General features: G+C 34.9%; 1 protein-coding gene across 1 annotated transcript in view; it reads left to right on the forward strand.

Annotated features, from left to right (window-relative positions):
* ASXL3 (ASXL transcriptional regulator 3) overlaps positions 1-24,593 on the forward strand; it is a 168,107-nt gene that overhangs the window by 108,683 nt on the left and 34,831 nt on the right.

Raw genomic sequence — 24,593 nt, forward strand, 5'->3', positions numbered from 1 at the left:
CACTGTATATAACTTCCAGTTGATGGACGTAATGTGTGTATGTTTATGAATTTGTATCTCAAAATGATAGGTACATCCATAAATTGAAGTGGGCAAGATTGATTCAATTATTTCTATATTAATTTGAATATTTTTTTAGCTTTTATTTGATTCCGTTTTCTACTAATTACCCACCTTCTTTCATACATGCTTAACATTTGATGAGCTATATAGTTTTCTACCATTCTTTTGTATCTCTTTGGTAGAGATTATTGCTCATATTTAGAAAAATGGTATTTTAATTTTAGGTACCTTTTTTATCATAGTAATAGCTGTCATTTATTGAAGAAATGCTATAAATTTACATGTATTATATCACTTAATCTTTATACAAACCCATAAATTATTTGTTTTCTAATTTGGGAGTTTGCCTCTATTGTACCAAAAACTTTGATATTTACTATGTATATGATATGTTTTAGGTGCTTTGGAATAATGGAAAAACAGTAAGTGCCTATTAAGTGGTTATTGAATCAATGATTAAATACACTCTTGTTAGATACATAAGTGATATTTATAAATAATCAAAAATGAGGTAGAAATAGGTAAGCTTAAGGAGTAAAAGCACAAAGCATACTGAGTTTTCATATACAGAAGGTAAAAATCAGAGATGAATTAAGATCCCTGAATTGGGCCTCGAGATATAGGCAGAATTTCAAAAAAATAAATGGAAATGTACCAAATGAAAGGTTCAAAGATACAAACTCAAGAGCTAATTTTGTGGGAGTCTAGATTGTGGGAAGAATAGTGTGAATGAACTGGAAAGACAAACTGGAAGTCAGTTTTGGAAGATTCTTGAGTATGAGACTAAAGAATCTGAACAATGTTCTCCCTGTACTGTGTTTACAGTGCAAAACCATTGAGGGCTTGTGAGCAGAGCTGTAATATATAATATCATTGCTTTTTAAGAAAATTATTCTGGCAGTACTAAAAAGGAATGTTAGAGATGGGAAACATGAAAATGGAAAGAGTTGTTAGAAAGCAATTTTTGTTGTTCCAAAAAAGGCAAAATGAGGGCTTGAATTTGTACAACAGCATTGAAATTTTAGAGGAGGAGAATAACGCTACCGCCATCATCATCATCGCCGTCATCATCATCATCGCCATCACCATTATCCAGTGGTAGCAATTTACGTTTTGTCAAATGACGGTGGAAGTAAGATACAGGGAGAAACCACAGATGACTCTTGGGTTTCAAGCTTGTATAACTGAGAATCGAGTTCAAGAATTAAGAAAAAACTTTATGCATTTATTTATTTTTTTGTGGTGGAGGGTACTGATTTATTGGCTAGACAATTGTCCTCCACTTCAACATATGTATGGTTGACCTTATTTACAATTCTGTTCCCAGCTCCTGGAATAAGATTTGGCATAAATAAGATACTCAGTAAACCTTTTTGAAATGAAGAAATGACAGATTGTCCTAGGTTTAGCCAAATATTTCAGTAACCCAAGAGGTCAGTCTAAGCCAATATTTTATTCAACCTATAGCAGTTTCTTACTCAGTATTTTCTAGTCACTGTGAGAAATATAAATGAATAAGGTACAATACCTGTCTTCAAATAACATTTAGTTCATTGGGTAATTATTTATTCAAGAAATATCTACTGAGCATGTGTTATGTGCTATGTACATTTTGCTAAATATAGAGGATACAAGAATCTTCCGGAGGAATAAAAGAGGACACAGACAACCTCATTCTGAAATACTGTAAAATATACTCTTCCCTCATTACTAGGAAAGAAGTCTAATAACTGGATAGACCTACACCAAATTTAGCATAAAATGAGGCAAAGTAATACAAATGTCAAAATGGAAGAATAAAGAAAGTCCGCTGAGGGTACAGAAGATGAAGGACTTTAGTCTGAGAATAGTATTAGAGAAGATTTCCTGGTAGAAAGGATACTTAAAAGTTGACCCTTGAAGAACTAAGAGATGTTTCGTAAGTAAAGCCAAGGGAAAGTGAATTTTGTAGAGGGAGAACATGTCTTACAAATACTTGCTGCTTGTGTTTCCAGAATACTCAGTAGTTCAGTATGACTGGACCAGGGGAAAAGTGGTGGGATATTGTGCTAAAGGATAGTATGATTGACAACCTAATGACCGAGTTGCAGAGTAAACTCTTTGAACTTTTTCTGAAACCAACGGGTAACATGACAGATTTTTCAAATAAAAAATGGCATGCATAGAATAATTTATACAATTATTTTAGGGCCTGGACAGAAGGGAAGGGAAGAAGGTCCAAGGGATAAATAAAATACAGTCTTTATTTTCTCTTAGAAGTCAGTAGCCCTGTAAATGATGGATTGGACAAACAGAAAGATAAGACATAGTGAAACTGGTTAAGAGGCAATTGTACTAGTTGAGATTTGAGATAAGGGTCTGACCTTGGGCATTGGCCTTGGAAATGAAAAGAAAGGACTGAATTCCAGGCATATTTTCAACCCAGATTAGTAGGAATAAATGACAGATTGCCCATGCGATGGGGTTGTAAAAGGTCTAGAAGGCCACTGGAGATTTTATCTAGGGTAACTTGGGAGGACAGAAAGCGTCTGTGGGCCTAGCCACATTTGATACCAAGAAATTTAGAGCTATTTATATCTCTTTGTTTCTCGCCTAGCAGAAAGGTAGCTTGATGCAACAAGCTACCAAAACTCGGGGTGTTTCAGTGCTGCTTGTAAATACGAGGATGAACACCACTATTTTCTCGACCAGAATCAGTAAAAATGTGAATCTCATACACAGATTTATTTGAGTCAGTGGAAGTTACTATAATTATGTGAAATACCTAAGAATTTCATTTGTATGAAAACGATCTTCACATATTTTTACAGAATTTGAAATTCCCCAGCTTTCTTGTTTCCTTTGTTTGACTACCCCCGGTTTCTGCCTGATTTCTCCCCTGAAGCAGTCTTACAGGGCCTCCTACTCCGGAGCACATGAAGCCAAAGTGCATTCCATTATTACATCTTTAAAATATGGGAAGCTACGTTCCCTTTATTTATCTTGCCAATGCCAACTGTCATTAAGCCAGCCTGTCTGGTATTTTCCCATATTTGTACTTTTCTTTCTTTTTTAGAGGTTTTTTTTTTTTATCTTAGATTACATTTTTTATTTACTCCTAGTTGTTTTATAACATTGTTGTATCTAGTTTTATATTGAATTTTACTCGCCACACATTATGCTACAAGTAACAGAAAATTGAACTCAAACTGACCTAAATATAAAGGGGATTTATTGGCTCAGGTAATTAGAAGAGGCGAGAGTGGGCTTCTGGTTGTCGATCCTGGTTTCAGTTATTATCAACGACCCCTTCAGTTATAATTTAATGAATTAATTTTCAATCTTATCCCTTATTGTTGTGTTGAATCCCTTTGTGGTAGGATGGCTACCTGAATCAAAAAATGGGTACTTGCCTCTTGATTCACACCCATGGAGGAAATACTTCTATGTCAGTATTTCAAAGAAAAGACCTAATAGGTAATGGTTCTAGAGGAGACAGAGAGGTAAAAGCTGGTAGTTGCAGAATATGCCATGGTGGGAGTATATGCATTTTGCTATGGGAACATAGAGGAGATAATTATATTCTGTCTGTGGGAGTTAGATAAGGTTTCAAAGAGAAGGTGCCCTGTGAATTGGTTCTGGGAAGATGGAAGAAGTTTACCAGGTTGAGAAGTGTAGCGATATCCTAGTAGAGGAAACAATATGTGCCAGTGATAGCATTCATTACTTACAATGCTAGGCCTTCTACATAGATGATCACTAATCCTTATAATAACTCTCCAAGGAGTCTGTATTATTAACCCAACTTCATGTATGTGGAAAATGAGGATCAGGAAGAAAATAGGGTGTGTCCAACTCATTCCAAGTGAAAACTTGGGAGCCAGAATTTGAATACAAATTTGTCTGACTCCATGCTTTTTCCCCTACATGATGTTCCTTGTCCCCAAGACACAAGCAGAGAAGTGTATGAGATCTATCAGCACACAATTGAGATGGCTGGGGTATAGGGTAAGTTGAAGCCAGAAGGGCAGGTTGGAGCAAGCCTTAAAAAAAGGCCTCATTGGTCAGCAAGCAATGTAGAATATACCGCAAATTTACATTTGAAGCATGACATTATTATTATGGATTTATATTTTAGAAAAGGGACTGTATTGGAAGAGTGAGGCATGAAGCAGAGGAGAGCGATTTCCCCCACTCACCACCTTGCTGTGGTTTAGTCACACTATCCGCCTTCCTGTTCCTCAAACCTAATTCTCTCTCAGCCTCTGTACTTGCTGTCGGCTCTGCTAGGGATGCTTTTCCAGTATCTTTTGACAAGGCCAGCTCATTCTCATCCACCAATTAAGTCTCAATGGCATCTCCTCCCAGAGGCTTTTCTTGCCCTCCTCTCCCATCTGTCATACCCTCTTTAGTTGTTTTCTGTCTTTATTTTTCTGTTCATTTCCTTCCTGTACTTATCATAGTCTATAATTAACTTACAAATTCTTTTTTTTTTTTTTTTCGTCTTTCCTCATGAGAATAAAAGCCCCAGGACAGTGGATTGCTTTCTTCTGTTCACTGTGCCTGGTTTATAGTAAGTGCTCAGTAAATGTTTTCTGAATGAGTGAATGAGCATAGGCTGGAAAACTATGTACAAGACTATTTTAACGTATCTGATAAACACAAGAACTTCAGCCAAAGCCATTATAGAATGAAAAAGAAAGGCCTAATTTATGAGACATTGTATTAGTTCATTAGGGTAGCCATAACAAAGTCCAGACTGAGTGGCCTAAAAACAGAAATGTATGTTGTCACTGTTTTGGAGGCTACAAGATCACGGTGCTGGCATGCTTGGATTCTCCTGAGGCCTCTCTCCTTGACTTGCAGACCTTTTTCTCATTGGGTCCTCGCATGGCCATTTCTTCGTGCAACCACATCCTTGGTGTCCCTTCCTTTTTTCATAAAGACACCAGTCATTTGGATTAGGGCCCACCCATATGACCTCCTTTATGCATAATTACCTCTTCAGAGGCCCTGTCTCCAAACACATTGGGTGTTAGGGCTTCAACATAGGATTGCGGTGCAGGGAGCGGGGGACACAATTCAGTCCAATACAGACATTTGAGCACTAAAATCATCAAGTCTTGGTAATTGGATTTGGGGGAGAAGGGGGAACCAAACAACATATTTTTAGGCAAGGTTTATTGTACATTTGAGAATAGCAAAAGATTGGTACTTTGTTTAAAGCTAGGGTGGACTTAAACATGTTTTTGTCATTAAAATTGGGGGAGTTGATGGAAGAAATTAAACATGGAAGAGCTAGGATTTGACTTATTGACCAAAATTTTAGAATTGATGGGAAGGGATGGGGATTGGAGAAGAAGCTGGTTTAAGGGGGAAAAAATGCTGATTTCTAAGACCAGAGAGAAGACAAACAGGAAGGAGGGGGTGAAGAAATAACCAAATTGAAGAGTACAGTGGAAAGGGGGGCGGGGTTTCATCTGGGTGGTGGTGTATTTGATCTGAGACTAAAGGACCAGGGAGAGGAAAAGGAGAGGAAAAAAGCTCTGGGAAACAGCTTGATGGAGTAGCGTATATTCATCCTGGGGAAAACTCATTGCTGAACAGCACTGAGGCTCCATTTGAGGTTAGGTGGCAGTGGACACAGTTGTTCTACTTCTATGTTTTTCACCCCAGCCGTACTAAATAGTTGTACATTTAGCTTGGTAATAGATGTACCGGAAGTTGGGTTTTGCAAGGGTGGGAGGTTTATAGAGGCGCAAATAGAAGGAGCTGAGATATTTTAGAGGACTTGTGAAATGCTTGTTGGAGTGGTTGATATGGGGTCCAGGCTAGATAGGGAAAAAAGTAAGGTCACAGGAGCTAGAGTGAGTGAAGGTCTCAGAGAGTGGAAAATGTGGGGTTAAAGGAAGAAATACATGTTGTTTAATGCTGTTACAGAGTCTCAAAATAACACTTCGGATATGATCAGGTTTAGGTAAACACACAGGTCAAAAAGTGCTTTCCTTGGCTACTGCAGTTATGTTCAGAGATCAAATACAAAGAAACTAAAGGGTCAGAGCAGCGTTGGCCAGTGCTAGTGAACAGAGAGAATTGTAGCTAGTTCTTCATTCAATACTCATGTAGGAATATTGGTTTAATAAATTCAGGGCTTGGGTTTGTAGCCAGACATTCCTTTGTGCATAGCTCCCTGCAAGATGCGCTTGGGGAATTTTTAGAACCTCCTTGATTGTACATAGCAGATCCTCTTTTCTCTAAGGATTTGTACTTTATAAACTGTGTCTACATAGAACAATTTTGTGACCTTTTAAAAATATATGGCAGCTGGTGGAATAAATGTCAACTGAAGTGGAGTCATATTTAGGTTTTTATTACACTTTCAAATCGAACATCACTGATGAATAGGTTGTTGTCCCTTCTGTCATCTGTATCATTCTTAAGTGATGTTCTTCTCTGCCTCCATTTGGTGGTATCAAGGCTATCAGGGCTGTCTCTCCAAATACTTAACAGCACCATTCCACAACTGCTTCTAAATAAATTATGCCTATTATTTTTTTTGTGCAAATGGTAATTGCAGCATTTCAGTCCTTTCTTACTGATCTTCCAATTTTGTTCTGCATTCATATCTGTGTGGCTGTGGTCTCTTAAATGACTAGCCACCAAAGGATATGTACTGTGTAGGCTCTTTAAAATCACATCTAGCTTTGTGCTCTTCAGGTTTTTGCACTCACTAGCAATAATGCACATAATTTTAACTGTGGAGAATGTCATTAAACTAAAATGGAACATTTACACAGTCCTTTTTGCAGAGAATTTTGGACTAGGAAAATGAATGTGTGTGTCAGACATTTTACAGCACATGAGAATGTGATTTATTGATTTCTGATGGCTCTGTTGGCATCAGTGTATATATTTAAAGAAGTCACGCAGCCTTTATAAATGCAAATGGGAAAGGGCTTTCCATCTTTTTCCTCGATGGAAATAGCTCATACATTTTCAATAAGTCAGGCTCCTCTTAGAGATTGCTCTATGTACCGTATATATTGATTTAAAAATTATACAGTTATTTTATTCTACAAATAGCGTATATAATGAAATGTCAATTTACCTAACAGATTATAGAAATTCAAAAGTATTAAAGATATGAAAAAATACTAGTATCTTAGGCCTTTAGGTAATACTAAGTGTGTACTTGAGATGTAATTATTTTAATGGAACTGACACTTTGGCTTTTTCCCTGCTTCTGAAAGCATATCTTAAAGTACTTAGGAAATCCAATATTCCTTCTAGCCTAAGTCACTTACTGGTGATAGTAAATCATACATGGCCTAAAATATCCTTTTAGACCACGCCTGGAGATTTCTATTCTCGCCATCTGAGCATTATGCTTATGAAGGGAAGTGATTTCATTTGAATTTTATTCATTTCTTAGCTAACTGGGTAGTTAACATCAAATCCTGTTTATCAGTATCTACTTCAGTAGTGTATTAACTGGATTGAATTACAGATGAACAAGTAATTGCATGTAATTGGCAATCGGACAAACAGAGCTTATTTCAATCCTATACGTAAAGCAGTTCACTGAGGAGCTCACACTCATTTAACCTGGAGAACATCTAATTCTGTACAGTAAGCCACTATCTTCCTCCTTTTTTTTTATTTTATTAGTTTAAGGTGTACAAAACAATATAGTGATTTGACATTTATATAGCTCACATATAACCCCAATAAGTAAGTCTATTACTCCCATCTGACACTGTACATAGTTATTACAATGTTATTGAATGTATTCCCTATGCTGTACTTTATATCCCTGTGACTTTTTTAATTATAGTTGACATTCAGTATTATTTTATATTAGTTGCAGGTGTACAGCATAGTGGTTAGACATGTATATAATCTATGAAGTGATCCCCCAATAAGTCTAGTACCCCACTGACACTATACATAGTTTTTACAGAATTATTGACTATATTCCCCATACTGTACTTTACATCTCTGTGACTATTTTGGAACTATCAATTTGTACATCTTAATCCCTTCACCTTCCTCACCCAGCCCCCCAATCCTCCTCCCATCTAGTAACCATCAATTTACTCTCTGTATCTATGAGTCTGTTTCTGTTTTGTCTGTTTGGTTGTTTTGTTGTTTAGATTCCACATATAAGTAAGATTATAAAGACAAAGATAGTATGTGTCTTTCTCAGTCTGACTTGTTTCACTAAGCATAGTACCCTCTAGGTCCATCCATGTTGTCACAAGTGGTAAGATTTCATTCTTTTTATGGCAAAGTAATCTTCCATTGTATATATGTACCACCATTTCTTTATCCATTTGTCTATTGATGGGCATTTCAGTTATTTCCATATCTTGGCTATTGTAAATAGCACTACAGTGAATATAAGGGTGCATATATCTTTTTGAATTAGTGTTTTGGATTAATTTGGATAAGTACCCAGGAGTGGAATTGCTGGGTCATAAGGTAGTTCTATTTTTTAATTGTTTGAGGAAACTCCATACTGTTTTCCAAAACGGCTGCACCAATTTGAAGTCCCACCAACAGTGCACAAGGGTTCCCTTTTCTCCACATCTTCACCAACACTTGTTGTTTGTTGATTTATTGATGATGGCCATTCTGACAGGTGTGAGGTGATATCTCATTGTGATTTTAATTTGCATTTCTCTAATGATTAGTGACATTGAGCATTTTTTTATATGTCTATTGGCCATTTGTATGTCTTCGTTGGAGAAATGTCTATTCAGGTCCTCTGCCCATTTGTTAATTGGATTATTTGTTTTTTGGTGTTGAGTTGTATGAGTTTTTTATGAATTTTGGATATTAACCTCTTATCAGACGTATCATTGGCTAATATCTCTTCTTTTATGTATGATACCTAAAAGGGTATGTTTGAGAGGCCATGTATGATCAACTACCTCTACCATATGAAATTATTAAATATTTAATATTATCATTTAATATTTACATAATTACCTTTGTTGTCATTTTATCTAAATCTTTTAATAATATGTGTATGTGTACCACTTAACTGTCAGTTTATATGGTAATAGAGAATAAGAACTTTAACCTTGTTTTATCTTACAAATGACTTGAGTTTGAGAAAGGGAGTCATACATGTGGCAGCCTGTCATTTTAATAAGGGACATTCTAATGCCAAAGTCACCATGGACCCTTACAAACAGGTATGATTCACCCTTAAGTTAGGCTCAAGGATAAGAAGGAAGAAGACTGATCTCACTTATTAAATCACCTTTAGAACTCCTTGTAGTTATTAAACACTGTTCAAAAAATATAGTTGTCTGAGAAAATACCATTTGTACCATTTATTAAAGATCACTGTAAAGGAATAAAGAATCAAATAGAAGCAGGAAGTGAATGCTGTAGTAACGTTTGAACCTCTAGATTAAGGTGGCAGTATAAGTATGCATATTTAATTCCCATTCTGGCTTCTAAATTCTCATTAAAATGACATTGGCTTTTCCCCATTGTTGTATTTCTTTATTAGTCCTGGAATTTAGGGGAAGAATGTTATCCAGATGCCAAATACTGTGAAGAATTTCTGCAGGAGATAATGAAGGTGAGACTAGATTGAACAAAGAGATTACTAAAGTGAAAGTGACTGCCTGGAAAGGCAGACTCTGTGGGATCTGACTGAAAGGGCTGTGGATTTGCCCTAGACCAGACCAGCTCTGAGTGGTCAGTGCCAGAAGCAAGGGTAGAGCCTTCAGGAGGAGAAAATGTCTGTATTGCTTGTTCTCTGGAAATACTAGGATTTAGTCTCCCAACAGAAGGATACCACTGCAGAAAATGTTCCAGTCCGTATTTGCTAAGGGGATGCCTTGTGTTCTATGTCCAAAGGCAGGCTGTTTTGCTAGCTAAAGGGAGGTCTCACCTCATGGATATATCCTTAAATATATGGTTAAGACATTCTTTATTAAAGAATCCATCCCTTCTTCTCACAAGTCCCAAACTTCTACGTGGGCAAGCATCAATGAGGCAAACATGCACTTTTTCCTGATCCCTTATCTGAGCCTGAAAGATTTATACAAGGTCCAACAGAGTTTCTGACAGAAACAATCTCAATATCTAATACAGAGACAACACCTACTGACCTCTCTCTCAGGATAAAAAGACAGATCAATAATGTGACATAGGAAAGATTTGGCAGTTCAAAAACGACATGCAGTGTGACAATTCAGAGAACAAGACCCTCTATGTGTTAGTGAAACAGGATAAAAATGATTTTGACAGTGTCTATTAATAAACTGAAGGTGATTCAGGAGAATTCAGTTATTTTTTAAAACATTAATTGACGTATTATGGTGGCCTATGCAATGAGCCAGACCTTGGGGATGTTATATCATACAAGACTGTCATACATCTGCCTTCATCAAGCTTATAAGTCTAGCAGGAGAAAGTAATACATGTACGTGAAGTTCCCTGGGAATGTAATTTTGAAGGTGAGAGGAAACATTTGAGTGGGCATGTGAGTGAGCTTGATACAGTTACTTGGAAACAGTTTGATACTTTGGAATTTTAAGATATCTTTGGCAGAACCAGAACAGTGCTCGTGTATGGCAAATTCTTTTCCATCACTGGGACATGTGCTTTTAGTCTGACTGGTGGGAACAGACACTGTGAGCACAGCGCACTGTGCCCTCTGTTCGTTTCAAGTCGTTCTTCCCAGCTTCTGGTACTTCCTCACATTTGTGCACTGATCAACACTCAGCTGAAGAAGTCCAGAATTTTCTATCTGTGATGCTCTCCATTGGTTCTCTGATTTTCTTCCTGTGAACTGTAACTGCCTTGGTTTCCTCAGACTGTCAGCTCCAGGGTCTTGTTGGTGCAGTAGATGGTGGTGGTACCATTTACTGAGGAAGGAAAAACTGGAAGAATGTTTTCAGCTTCAGACATTGCAGCTGATGTGCATTTCAGAAATCTATATGGAAATTTTGAATAAAAAGTTGGCGATATAGGTCTGAAGGTTAAACTAGAGTTCTAAGCTGGAGTTAATAAAAAATTGGAAACCACCAACATACGGATGTTAATTAAAACCTTAGATATAAGTGATATGCACTATAGAATGAGAAGAGGGCCGAAGATTGAGGCTTGAGATTTCCAAATCTTAATGGCTGAATTGAAGAGATTAAGCTTGCAAAGGATACTGAAAACGAATGGATAGTGAAATGAGGTAGAGGAAAACCAAGCGTGTTTCTCACCGAAGTCAAGGGAGTGAATATTTAAAGAGGAAGATGAATTTTTTTTTTTAAGTAATTAAGTACTGAATAAGATGAGGATTGAGAGTTAACGATCAGATTTCACATATGCAGTTCACTGGTAATCTTGTCAAGGACAATTTTGGAGGCATGGTAGGGAGGAAACACCAGTTTGGTGTGGCTTCAAAAGAGAATGGGAGAGTCTGGATACACTCTCCTCCTACATGTAAAGAGGAACAGAGAAATGGAACAGTACATCTTAGATTTTCGTGTTCAGTACATAAAGACCATCATTCTTTTTAAAAGTGCTATTGTAAATGAGGTTTTTTTTCCTCCATAACATAGTAGTTGTGTTTTGTGTATAAGTATATGAAAGGTATTTCTTAGCCATCTTACTCAATTTTGGATAAATTTTAATTATCATCTTATGCTTGAGCTTTCCAGATAATCATGTCATTTACTAAGAATGATCATTTTATCTCCTCCTTTCTAGTTACTATAGTGTTTAGAACCATTTGTTTGATAGGGAAGAAAGCCAGATTGGATTGGGATGAGAACTGAATTAAAAAAGAAAGGAAGTAGAGAATATAGACATGTCTTTTAAGAAATTTGGTTATGAAATGAAAGAGTCATAAGGGTAACTAGAACAGTATAATGTAAGGAGAAAAGTGGGATTTTGTTTGATTTATTTTTTTCACTTAGGAGAGGTTTTATTTAGTATGTTTAGTGATCAAAAGAATAGAGGTCCCTTTGAGAGGGAGCAGTTAAATAATCAAGATAAAAATGGAAATTGGTTGCTTACTATAACGATCCCTTAAAAGACAGGGAAGTTCAGAAGACAGTGGGTGAAGAAGATGGGTGGGAAGTTTCCTAGTGGGAAGCCTAGGGATTTCCTGTCTGATTACGTTAAAAAGTACAACAGGTTACTTTTTTCCTAGAAAAACAGAAGTGAAAATTATGGACGGAAACTGATGGGTATAGTGAGGATAGGGAGGAAGGTAAAAAGCTTGAGGTGAATGGAGTTTGAATTGGTCACTGAAGAATGAGAAGAGTTCATTGACAGAAGCCAAGTAGACTAGCTGGAGATTGATAAGTTGCCCACAGTTGAAGACTTAATTATCAAACCAGTTTGCTTAAAGAGAGTGAATTTTCCAAAGTACTGGCTGCAGAATGAGAAGGTTTACCATGAATTGGGCTTTTGTCATACGTATGTATCCAAATGACAAGAATGGCAAGAATATTGAGAACATGACAGACTAGAAAATCTAAACTTTTAAAAGGAAGGAAAATAGTGCAAGGAGAGGAACAATGGACGAGTTGAAAGTAAAGAGATGAGTGGACAGCAGGTCATAATGAGATTGAGAGTGATCATGGTAGAGGATGTGAACAAGCCAGCTGGAAGGAGGGAGGTGGATCAGCATAATAGATGATAAAAAGTAATAGTGATCGATGTAATAGATGATAAAGTAATGTAATAGATGATAAATAGATGATAAAATGTAATAGTGATAGAACAGTTTGGGGGTTTTTCCCCAAACATGTATAGTCTTTCATCTTTTTTTTAGCTGTTAGTTGCTCTCCAGAAAATTTGAGATTCTTCTTATGATTTCGAGTTTTGTGTCTAGTAAAAAATATATTCCCTACATCAATTTATACAAATATCCTTCAAAGTATTCTAATAATTTAAACAATATTTAAATTTTTTTCTCTTTAGATTTTTAGAAGTGTGAGTCCTACAATTTTGTTCTTTCTTTTTCAAGATTCTTTTATCTATTCCTGAGCCCTGAATTTCCACATGAATTTTAGGACCAGCCTATCAATTTCTGGAAAGAAGCCAGCTGGAAATTTAATTGGAATTGTCTTAAATCTGTAAATCATTTTGAAGAGTACTGTCATGTTAACATTATTAAGTCCTCTGATCCATAAACCTGGATGTCTTTCCATTTATTTAGAGCTGCCTCTTTAATTTCGTTCAACTATGTTTTTTTTAGTTTTCAAAGTGTAAGTTTTACATTTCTTTTTTTTTATTACATTTATTGGGATGACATTGGTTAGTAAAAATTCCATGTTTCCCCGAAAATAAGACCTAGCTGGACAATCAGCTTTAATGCATCTTATATAAGAACCAGTCTTATATTACAGTAAAATAAGACCTGGTCTTACATTAGTTTTTGCTCCAAAAGACGCATTAGAGTTGATTGTCTGTCTAGGTCTTATTTTCAGAGAAACACAGTGTGTAGGTTTCAAGTGTACATTTGTATAATACATCACCTATACACGTTGCATTGTGTGTTCGTTACCCAGAGTCTTCTCCTACCATCACCATACGTTTGACCTCTTTTTCCCTCTTCTTCCATCCTCCCAACCCCCTTACCCTCTGGTAACCACTAAACTGATGTCTGTGTTTATGAGTTTTTGTTTCTTTGTCTTATTCATTTGTTGTTTTCAGTTTTTTATCCCACATACGAGTGAAGTCATTCATTTCTTTTATTAAATTTATCCCTTACTATTTTGTTATTTTTATTGGTATAAATGGATTTTTTTCTTCATTTCATTTTTGGATTCATGAGAAGTCAGCTGTTAATGTCATTGTGGTTCCCTTGAATATAAAAAGCCATTTTTCTCTTGCTTGTTTCAAAATTTTCTGTTTGGCTTTCAGCATTTTTACTATGATGTGTCTAGGTGTGGATCTCTTCACATTTGTCCTACTTAAAGTATGTTGAGCTTCTTTGATTTATAGATTAATGTTTTTCATTAAATTTGGGAAGTTTGAGCCATTATTTCTTTGAATATTTTTCTGTTCTCTTTTCTCTCTTCTCTGTGTTACTCCTGTTACCCATTTGTTGCTGCACTTTATCATGTCCCACATTTCTCTAAGGCTCTGTTCAATTTTCCTTTTTTTTCTTTCTGTTCTTTAGAATACGTAATCTCTATTGCTTTGTCTTCTGGTTTGCTGGTTCTTTCTCTTGCTAGTTCAAATTTACTGTTGAGCCCCTTTAGTGAAATTTTCATTTTCCTTAATGTTACTTTTCAATCCAGAATTTCCAGTAGTTCTTTTTCGTAGTTATTCTATCTCTTGACATTCTCTATTTGATGAAACATTGTCATCATACCTTCCCTCAATTTATTTAAACATGGTTTCATTTAGTTATTTAAAGATAATTACAATTACTAGTTTGAAGCTTTTTAGTGTTAAATCCTACATCAGGCCTCGTATAGGCAGTTTTCTCACCTAATTGTTTTCCAGTCAATGAGGTCACTCTTTTCTGTTTCTTGGTGTCCTTCTCCTCCTTGCATTCCCCTTCTCCTCTCCCTTTCTTCTCCTTCTCTCATCCCTTTCCCCTTCTTCCCCTCTCCCTCTCTGGACATTTTAGGCTGTATCTTGCAGCATCTTGCAGCATCTGTCTACTGATTCCACATGCTCCCCAGGGAATTTTTTGTTGTTATTTTCTTATTAATTTGATTAGAGACTTCGCTGGTTATTTGAGTGAAATTGATTTTCCCTGCAGTGAGATGCCTCTGATGTTGCTTCTCAAAGGGCACAGCCTTGGCCATGATCATAGTCTTGCTAGTGTTCCCTTTGTTCCCTTCGCTGATCTGTTAAACTTTCCCTGATCTATTACAAATATCTACGTTACATGTAGTTAGTGTTTAAAGTATTTTTCCTTAAAGAACAGTATTTTTAATTGTAACGTCATCATTATTTATCATAATTTTGAGTGGTTTCTTTATATTTGCTTTGAGGAATGGGATAATTAATTTACATTAGGTTTTCAATGGTCATGATAAAATTACATTTGCCTTTCGTAAACATTGTGAGCCTGCTTCTAAGTGGTCTGCTTCCTTGGTAAAGAATGGGATAAAATGAATTGGTAGGTGTAGCGAATGTGCTCAAGGAGTTTACGATCCCATTTGGTGTCACACTTAGCCCTTTGGCTCTATCAGCTGCTACCTAATTGCTTCATCGGTTTCAACAATGCCCTGGGGCATAAATTTCTCAACAGTCTTGATTCATTAAATTAGAGCTCCTTTGCAGGGATGGTTTTCAGGCCAGTTTTTGAGGTTTGTTTGGAGCCTAGGAGGGGACTTTTGGCTGTCTCTTTCCCTAGTTCTCTCTGGTAAATCAGTGGACCTGTGGTTTAGCTTATTGTGCTCAGAGAGCTAGCGGTCTCCTCTTAATTGCTCACTAACAAAAATCTCCATATCTTTCAAGAGAATCATCCAACTTACACTCTGTTTTCAGCAAAAATTAGTTCCTTTGGGGGAGACCTTGGAAGCTCTCTATTTTTATGGATTCCCTCTGTACCTGGGAAAAATCGAGAGCCACTCTTCCAGAGCTGGGGACAGGAGTGGTACTACTACTTTAGTAACAGAGCATTGGGTGCAGGTGGCAGCCTCTGGTCTTTTCATCTTGGCTCTGCTGGGATGGAACTTGCACATTACGAGTGAGCTGGAGTGAGGGCATTCAGAGTCCCAGTATTGGCCTGCCATACTTGGGATCAGGCCACCACACCTGAGTGATCACTGGATAGAGAAAAGGAGCCCCTTACCTCTTGGTTGTACTTGCCAGGAATTCGGCCTCTGTAACTCAGGGCTAGCGGGAATGAGAAACGCTGTTGAGCTGCCCCTCCCACTGAGTTACTGCCTTCCTTCACTAGGAGCTGAGAGAAGAGGGAGACACCTCTTTCTGGTCACAACCATTTGGAGAAGAGTTTCCCTCACAGGAAACTGTTGGGTGGAGGGAGTGGGTTGGGGCTTAAGTGGCACAGACTCTTACTGTGGTTACCAAGATGTAGATTTTTTGAATAACTGTTTCCTCATTAGTGTACTCCCTAAGGACAAATTCTGGAAACCTTAAATGGTTGTTTTTTTAAAAATAATTTTCATAATTATGGTTGTTGCACTGGGAACAGGGTCACACAGCTCTTCATGCCAGCATTCTAGAAGTGGAACTCTACTACCTTTAGATTTTTATTGTAACTTTTATATATGGCCATAAACAATTTACTTAAATAAATAAATAAATATTTTATAAAAATAAAATATTGTTCTCCGCTGAATTACCAAGTATGTCAAAGTCGTATATTAACTAAGCCATCTTTTTTCCCAAAGGTGACATATTAATAATATTAATATTTTGATATGTGCTATAAGGTAATAGGTATTCCATAAATATTTGTTCAATCAAATTCAGATTTAGCATCTTATTTCTGTGAGTAAAAACACTTCAAAAAACTGCTTTTGTTCTTCCTACCATCTTAGATTAAATTTCACATTCAGACTTCAAAGAGAAGAGTTGCAGTTTTGCTAAGTCTTTTTATATTACAAAGTTTGTAAAGAGAGGGTTCTATTAAAATGCAAACAATCTGAAAAATAGTAGAGAGCTTGACAGTTTCCGTTATTAATACCCATAGTAATTATTTAAAGTACTTTTTCCTCAAAGAAGGAGAGTATTTCTTTTGATTGTACCTTTATAATTATTCTTTATAATTTTGAGGAGTTTGTGTATATTTGCTTTGGAGAATGGGATAATTAATGTTAGATTTTCAGTGGTCACAATAAAATTGTGATTTTGCAACTCATAAACATTGAGCCTGTTTCTAAGTATCCTATTTCTTTGGTAGGCATTGGGCATAAAATTAATGAGTAGAAACCTGTACTTAAAGACTTCACAGTCTTGATGAAGAGTCTGATATGCAACCTTCGAAACAGTGTGCTAAGTTCTAAAACGGAAATACGCCATTGAAACATGGGAGTTCAGAGGTGATAATGACACTTAGAACATATTTCATTTATTTTGCTTGCCTAGAGTAATTTTCAATGGAGACTTTACAGATTTGTTTTTATTAATTGATGTTTTAGTGCCAGAGTTTTGGTTATTTAAATCCAGTGTTTTGTACATAGAGCTATTATTAAATAAATGGTTAGTGAAAGAAAGAAATAATGCATTAATGGATGGTTAATGAAATGCTTCAAGTGGTTCAATTTCCATGTTTTATTTAATCTTCTTTTGGGGTTGTTTCCAGAATGTTACCTTTTGTACTCAGTGTTCTCATTTAAATTATTCATCTAATGTTTTATCTACTCAGAGATTCCATTGAAAGGAAAAGAAGGAAGCTAGAAAAAAATCTGTTAAACAGGATTTAATAAGCTCTTATGGATACTTAGACATTATTTGATATGTTTAATACCTTAATATTTCAATATATTAATATACATTTGATTCTTACAAAATAAGGAATATTTTTCCTTTTTTGAGATCTTAAAATGCACATGCATATATTTCATATTACAAAAAAGAAAACTTTATAGCAATAATAAAACTAACATTTATTGTGCTTTTTATATCAACTAAATATATTTCATTGGGCAAGGAAAAGTATTGGGATATCATCCCACCAACTTGACACACATCCATTCCAAAACTTGAAGATATGCTGTAATTTAGCTGAAAATATTTTCCTTATAGCATATGTGTTGGACAGTTTTATTTAAATTTAAAAATGGACCAGTCAATTACTAAAAGCTCTTACTTTGTATAAAAGGAACTATATTCAGCAGCAAAATCAAGTTTTTACTCTAGGTTTTTAAAAACATATGCCGAACTATTAATTGCAGAAAATGTTAAGCCTACATTATTTTAAGCCAGCCCCCAAATTTACCTTGGCCATTTCTGATTTTATCAGTGCTAGGTCTTCCTTAGTTGCCACATTTATCTTTCTTGATATTCTGTAGGTCAATCATTTCTTAAAAATAAGGAAGTAATGGCAGGAAAACATAATTATTACTTTATTTTTATGTAATGTTTGTTGAAGTGTAACATGCATACAGATGAATATTCATCTCATAGTTGTATAGTTTTATTGTTTTTTTTTAAAAATGAGCACAACCTTATAGCTGGCATACAGATATTTTTTTAAAGAAGGAGCATGTCCTATTCAGAACTTTACTTACTTAAGTAACGTTCAAAAGAACTCAATATTCTCTCTTTTGTTACCATCAATTAGTTTTATCTTTTTTTTTTGAACTTTATATTGATGAAGTCATTCATTGTATATCTAAATATTGTCAGTGCGATGTATAGATTTTGTTGTATGTGGCAGTAAGTAATTTATTCTCATTACTGTGCCGTATTCCATTGAGTGATTATACCATGCATTTTTATTAATTCTCTTGGTGGACATTTGGGTTGTTTTTATTTTGGAGCTATTTAGAATAGTACTGTTCTGAGCACTTTTTTAATCCCTGATTTTTGGTTTGCCTACATACAAAAGTCTTTGGGGTTTGTGCCTACGGGTCTAATTGCTGGATCACAGAATTTGCATATATTCAGCTTTTCAAAATACTATTCTACAGCTTCCCAAAGTGATTACCCTAATTCCACTAGGAGTATGTGAACATTCAAGCTATTCCTTATTTTGACCAGGACTGGATATTGTCAGTGTTTATAATTTAATATTTTGGTTTTAATTTGCATATTTCTGATGACTAATGCAATTGAGCAACATTTTAGATGTTTTATATGCATTTTCATTAAGGGATACATCTACTATATAAATTAATTTAGGTGTGAATTGAAACTTTTACCACATTGAATCTTCTAATCCATTAATATAGTTGTCCTATTTATGTCTTCTCTAATTTCTCTCAATAATGTTTGATAGTTTCCTTAGGAAAGGTCTTATATATCTTTTAATAGATTTGTTCCTACCTGCTGATCTTTGCTGCTGTTCTAAATCGTTTCTATCTTTTGTTAATGATATAGAAATAAATTTTTGTATATTGAGTTTTTCCAGTGAATGTGCTAACTCATTTTTTAATACTAAAGTGTAGAGTTTCTTTTAGATTCTCTGAATACACAATTATGTTGTCTATAACAATTGCAGTTTTGTTTATTCTTTTAAAATTCCCATATCTTTATTACATTATTGCACTTGATAATATCTTCAGTACAGTGTTGAATAGAAGTGGTAATAGCTTCCATCTGTATCTTGTTTTCAATTTCAATAGAAAGATTTTACTATTTCACTTATATTCAGGAAGATTAATGCAGATTTTTTAAAATAGGAGCTTTTAATCATATAAAGGAAGTTTCATTTTTTAAATCACAAATAGTGTTTTCTGCTTCTCTTAAGATGATTGGTTTCTCCTTTATTATATTAATGCGGTAAATGACCAATTTCTTCTCAGACATTAAACAAGCTTTGTATTCCTACAATTAACAAAACACACACACGCATATAAATGCAATTTGCTAATATTTTGCTTAGGATTTTTATATTTATGATCCAGGAAAAATTTGGCTTATAATATTCCTTTCTGGTAGTGTCCTTGTTAGATTTTGCTAATAAAAGTAATGCTGGCCTTTTAAAGTCATTTAGTAAATATTCTGTTCGATGGAAAAATTTGTATAAGTGTTTCTTTTCAAAATGTTTGGGGAAATGCACTTGTAATGTTCTCTAGGCTTAGATATCTCTATGTAGATCTCTAGGTAGGACATTTAATTACAGATTCAATTTCTTTAGTAGATTCATAACTTTATAAATTAAGTCAATTTTTATAAATTTTGTGATTTTGAGAATTAAAAAATTAATAGTTCTGTTGAATTATAATGACATAAAATAAACTGCACACATTGAAAGTATAAATTGATACATTTTGACATACGTATACTTCCATGAAACCAGTACCACAATTAAGATAACGAACGTATTCATCACCACAGAGAATTTCCTCATACCCTCTGACACCTATACGAGTGTAAGCCTTCCAATCCATAAGCATTGTATGCACCATTCCCCTCTTTTACTTAGATGTTATTTTTAAAAAAAAAAAAACATTTTGTAGTTTTGAGTGTATAACGGGGTTTTTCAACCTCCGCAGTAATATTTTGTACTGGATCATCTTCTGTTGGGGTGGGGAGGAGGCTTGGAGAGGGCTGTCCTGTGCATTGTAGGAAGTTTGTCAGCACACCTGGCCTTCTCTACCCACTAGATGTCAGTAGGATCCCGTTCCTCTAGTCCTAACAATGAAAACTATTTTGTAGATATTGCTGAATGTCCACTGGGGGACAAATCTCCCAAGGGTACAAGGTTGAGAACCACTGGTATAGAGTCTCACACATCTTATATTTGGATTTATTTATTCCAAAGTATTATTCACAATGGTGTATATGGTATCTTTCTAAAGTGTCATTTTCCACTTGATGCTGTTTAGTGATGACATTGATATCTACGGATTTCTATCTAATAATTTTGCTAAATTTACTTATTAATGCTAATAATGTTTATCAACGTAAAATAAAACGAACTGGAACTTCAAAAAGTATGTTATGAAAATAGCTGATAAACATATGAAAAAGTGCTCAGCTTCATTGGTCATGAAGTAAACACAAATGAAACCATGATGAAATACAACTACACACTCAGGAAGGTGGCTAGTATTACAAGCAAACATAAGTGTTGTTTTTTTTTTAATGTGAAGACAAAACAAATGTTGGTGAGGAGGTGAAGCACATGGAGCTCTCACTTTGGTGGGAGTGTACAACCACTTTGAAAAGTGGTTTGACAATATTTATTAAAGTTGACCCAGCATTTAAATTCTAAATGTTTACACCAGGTGGAATTATATATATGTTTACCAAAAGACATGAGCAAATATGTTTATAGCCATACTGTTTACAAGATTCAAAACCTGGAAACTACTAAAATAACAATGAACAGTAGAATGGATAAATTACTGTGTAATATTCCAGTGTTTTAAATTACCACAATGAGAATGAACGAACTACCTCTACATGCCACAGTATAGATGAATCTCACAGACAAGTTGAGTGTAAGTTCCCAATACAAAAGTATACGTACGATGTAATTCCATCTCTGTAAAGGTCAAAGACAAGCAAAACAAATCTGTAGTATTACATTATCCTTGGGGATTATTAGTACCTGGGAGATGGCACGTCTGAGTGCTGTTACTGTTTTTTCTTAATCTGGCTGCTGATAACATGAGAGTGTGGAGTTGGTGAAGATGAATCAGGCTGTATACTTGTAACTTGTTTTCTCTACTCCCATCTCTACCTCTATCCCACAATGTCCTGAGGTTAGCAGGCCTGATTTAAGAGCTGAGTCATGGACAAAGTGTGTTTATTCCCCGCCCCCCCCACACACTTCTACTTTGTTTCATTAGTAACTCATTAAGGATCAGCAAGGAAACTCTAATTAGCATTAGTTTCAGTTTAAAAAAAGTGTGTCCACAATTGGAATGTTTTGTCTAGAAAGAGTTGTTCATAATTAAATTTTTCTTTAATCTGTTTTCTCTTTTACTTGATCATAGTTCACTTAGAGGGATGCCTGTGAGCTTCTGAATATATGTTCAAAGACAAAAAGTAGATGCTCCGTCTTTGTCTTGTTTAAGACATGTATTTCTGTAGTCATCTTTTTACATAGTATTGATTCCAAGCAATATAAATTTTCCTTGAATTTTTGTCTTTGATTTGATTATCTAATTATGAATTAACTACTTATGTCGATATGAATCTATTGATGAAAATTTTTAACAGATTTTACTTTATCTTTTTTTTTCCTTTCAAACATGAAAGGTTTGTGCATTAAATTACTACTGTCTTTAACCATATGATGAAATATATGTATTTTCAGTTTACCGAGCCATATTAAATTTTTTATCCTATTGCTTTCCTGAATATTTGGGAAGTTTTATTTGCTTGTTTTTGGAAAAGAAATATTTTTCCAAGCCATTTTAAATACATTTTTTAAATTTTTAATAAAATAAATTTATATATAAAGCACTGTTATCTTATGCACATCATTGTATTCTTTCTTCTGTTTTAAAATGTTCTTTTTTCATTTTTGTCCCAGATTTATTATTTCACTTAGATTTTCTGTTTAGTTTTCCTCTATTTTAGCCCAACAGAACAGTTTTGTCATTTTAGAGTGAATGTAGATATCATGGTTTTTCTTGGATTCATTTGTAAATTACCGAAATTACATCTTATTTTGTAAACAGATGTTTGAATTTATTTTATAGCCATAATTTCTCTATTTCTTTTGGGGAAAAAGATCATTTTTTATTTCTAATGTTGATGGCATTCACATTTGCTCTTTATTTTGCCTTTATATGCAAATTTGATGAATATTCTTCCCATTTAGCTTTTGATTTGATTTTGTGCCATATGTTTCAAACTGGCTTATAAAATATACATGATTTTCTTCCAAAATTTAGTTTGGCTCCCCTTTCCTAATTTTGTACAATATTTGTATAACTGCATTTTATCCCTGTTTATGAGGTGAGAACCATAGCATGGACTATCTGAACTCCCAAATGACTAATTGTTAACTTGTCAGTATATGGTTATTATTTAATTAGATGAAAACATTTCTCAGTATTATGATAATGAATTGTGTCATTGGTAACTGATTTTTAAACAGCTTGGAATTTTAAAAGCCATTTGTTCCCTTTATCATTTGAATAAAATACAGTTATTGACTTGATTGTTTGCACTTAGGTCAGATGTGTCCTGTGGGTGAGAGCATATGGTGTGATTAGATCACTCTGTTTGGGGTGGAGGGAAGTCTGTGGGTATCCCTGCAGTGGCAGTGCTGTGTTTTTACAGTATTGTTTCCCTAAGAATTCCTCTCAGGGCTCCCACATACACACATTTTTGATCTAGTCACTTGTATATCATTCAGCAATATAAAACTTCTGTCAAAAAGATTAAAATTGTATCCATTCCTGTGGTTGCTGGAGAACAGCGATGGAATCATGAAATATGCAATCCTTATTTTCTTACATTTTCATACTATACAAAATTAATCAGTTTCACATACACTTGCAATTTCTAGTTTATGTACAATAGATTATTCTTTAGGCATTATTGTTTGCTTGCTAAGAGAATAGAATTCTCTTAGGAAAATAGATAATATTTTGGCAAAAATTTGAAAACCATTGTTGATCCTGCAGTTGCTGATTGTTTTGCAATTGTTGATCCTGCAGTTGCATATTCTTTTTTTGTTGTTTATTATGTTTTTTAATTTTTATTAAATTTTTGGGGTGACAATGGTTAGTAAAATTATATACATTTCAAGTGTACAGTTCTATACTACATTATTGGTATAGTGCATTGTGTGCTCATCACCAGAGTCAGTTCTCCTTCCATCACCATATATCTGACCTCTTTTCCCTCTTTTACTAACCCTCTCCCCCCTTACTTTCCAGTAACCAGTAAACTGTTCTCTGTGTCGATGAGTTTTTGTTTTTTTTGTTTGTCTTGTCTGTTTGTTATTTTCAGTTTTGTATCTCACATATGAGTGAAATCATATAGGTCTTGATTTTTTTCTGTCTGACTTATTTCGCTTATCAGGATCATCTCAAGATCCATCTATGTACTTTTTTAAATGTATTTGTTCCTACTGGTTAATCATAAAGTTTGCTTTTAGCTCTTTGTTTTCTACTTCATATATTTATTCTAAGATGTGTGCTTTAGTAATTCACCCTTTACTAATGACAGAAAGAGAATATGCATGACACTATGTTAGTGACTTGTCTCATTTAAAGAAAAATTGTATTATAGTTTTAAAGTCTAAATGTTTGTTGCTCCTGGTATTTACATTGACACACCTAAATAAGCTTGATGTTCATTAAGATTACTTGCTTGCAGGCCTGCACATAGAGCTAAGAACTATGGAAGAACTTAGGTTATTGGGGAAAGAGCCAATCATTTAATCATGCTTTTGTATTTCAGAATGCTCTCCTGTTTTACCTATAGATTCCAATACGAGCTGACAAAATGAGTGTCCTTGTTACTGCCCCAAAATAAAAGCTCCTCTGATGTTTTTTAAGCTAGTCTGCCTAATAGACTTTTTAGCTATCCTGAACACCACAAAATTTTTAGCTCAGAGCACCAAGAAAGGCTTCAGGGGGATCTATGAAATTCCTGAAATTTTGTGCAGTATTTTGCATATATGTATATATGTATACCGGGGATGCCAACAAAGTGACCCCCCCACACACAAAATACAAGTGGACACTGGTCAACGTTGCTCAAGCAGTAGTTCTCCATAATCAGAAGGGTCTGGACGCTGATGGTAACCACTTTGAGCACCTTTGTAATTGCAGAAGTCAAACTTGACATGTATTCATCTTTTGTTATTGGTATATATTGAGTATTACAATTTTAATACAGTTTTCCTTTCTTAAAATATATATACATTATTTTGGCATCCTGGGTATTGTGTGTGTGTGTGTGTGTGTGTGTGTGTGTGCGCGCGCGCGCACGCGCATGTGCTCGTGCGTATGTTTATT

Source organism: Rhinolophus ferrumequinum, chromosome 19 (assembly GCF_004115265.2).
Source record: "Rhinolophus ferrumequinum isolate MPI-CBG mRhiFer1 chromosome 19, mRhiFer1_v1.p, whole genome shotgun sequence".
NCBI lineage: Eukaryota > Metazoa > Chordata > Mammalia > Chiroptera > Rhinolophidae > Rhinolophus > Rhinolophus ferrumequinum.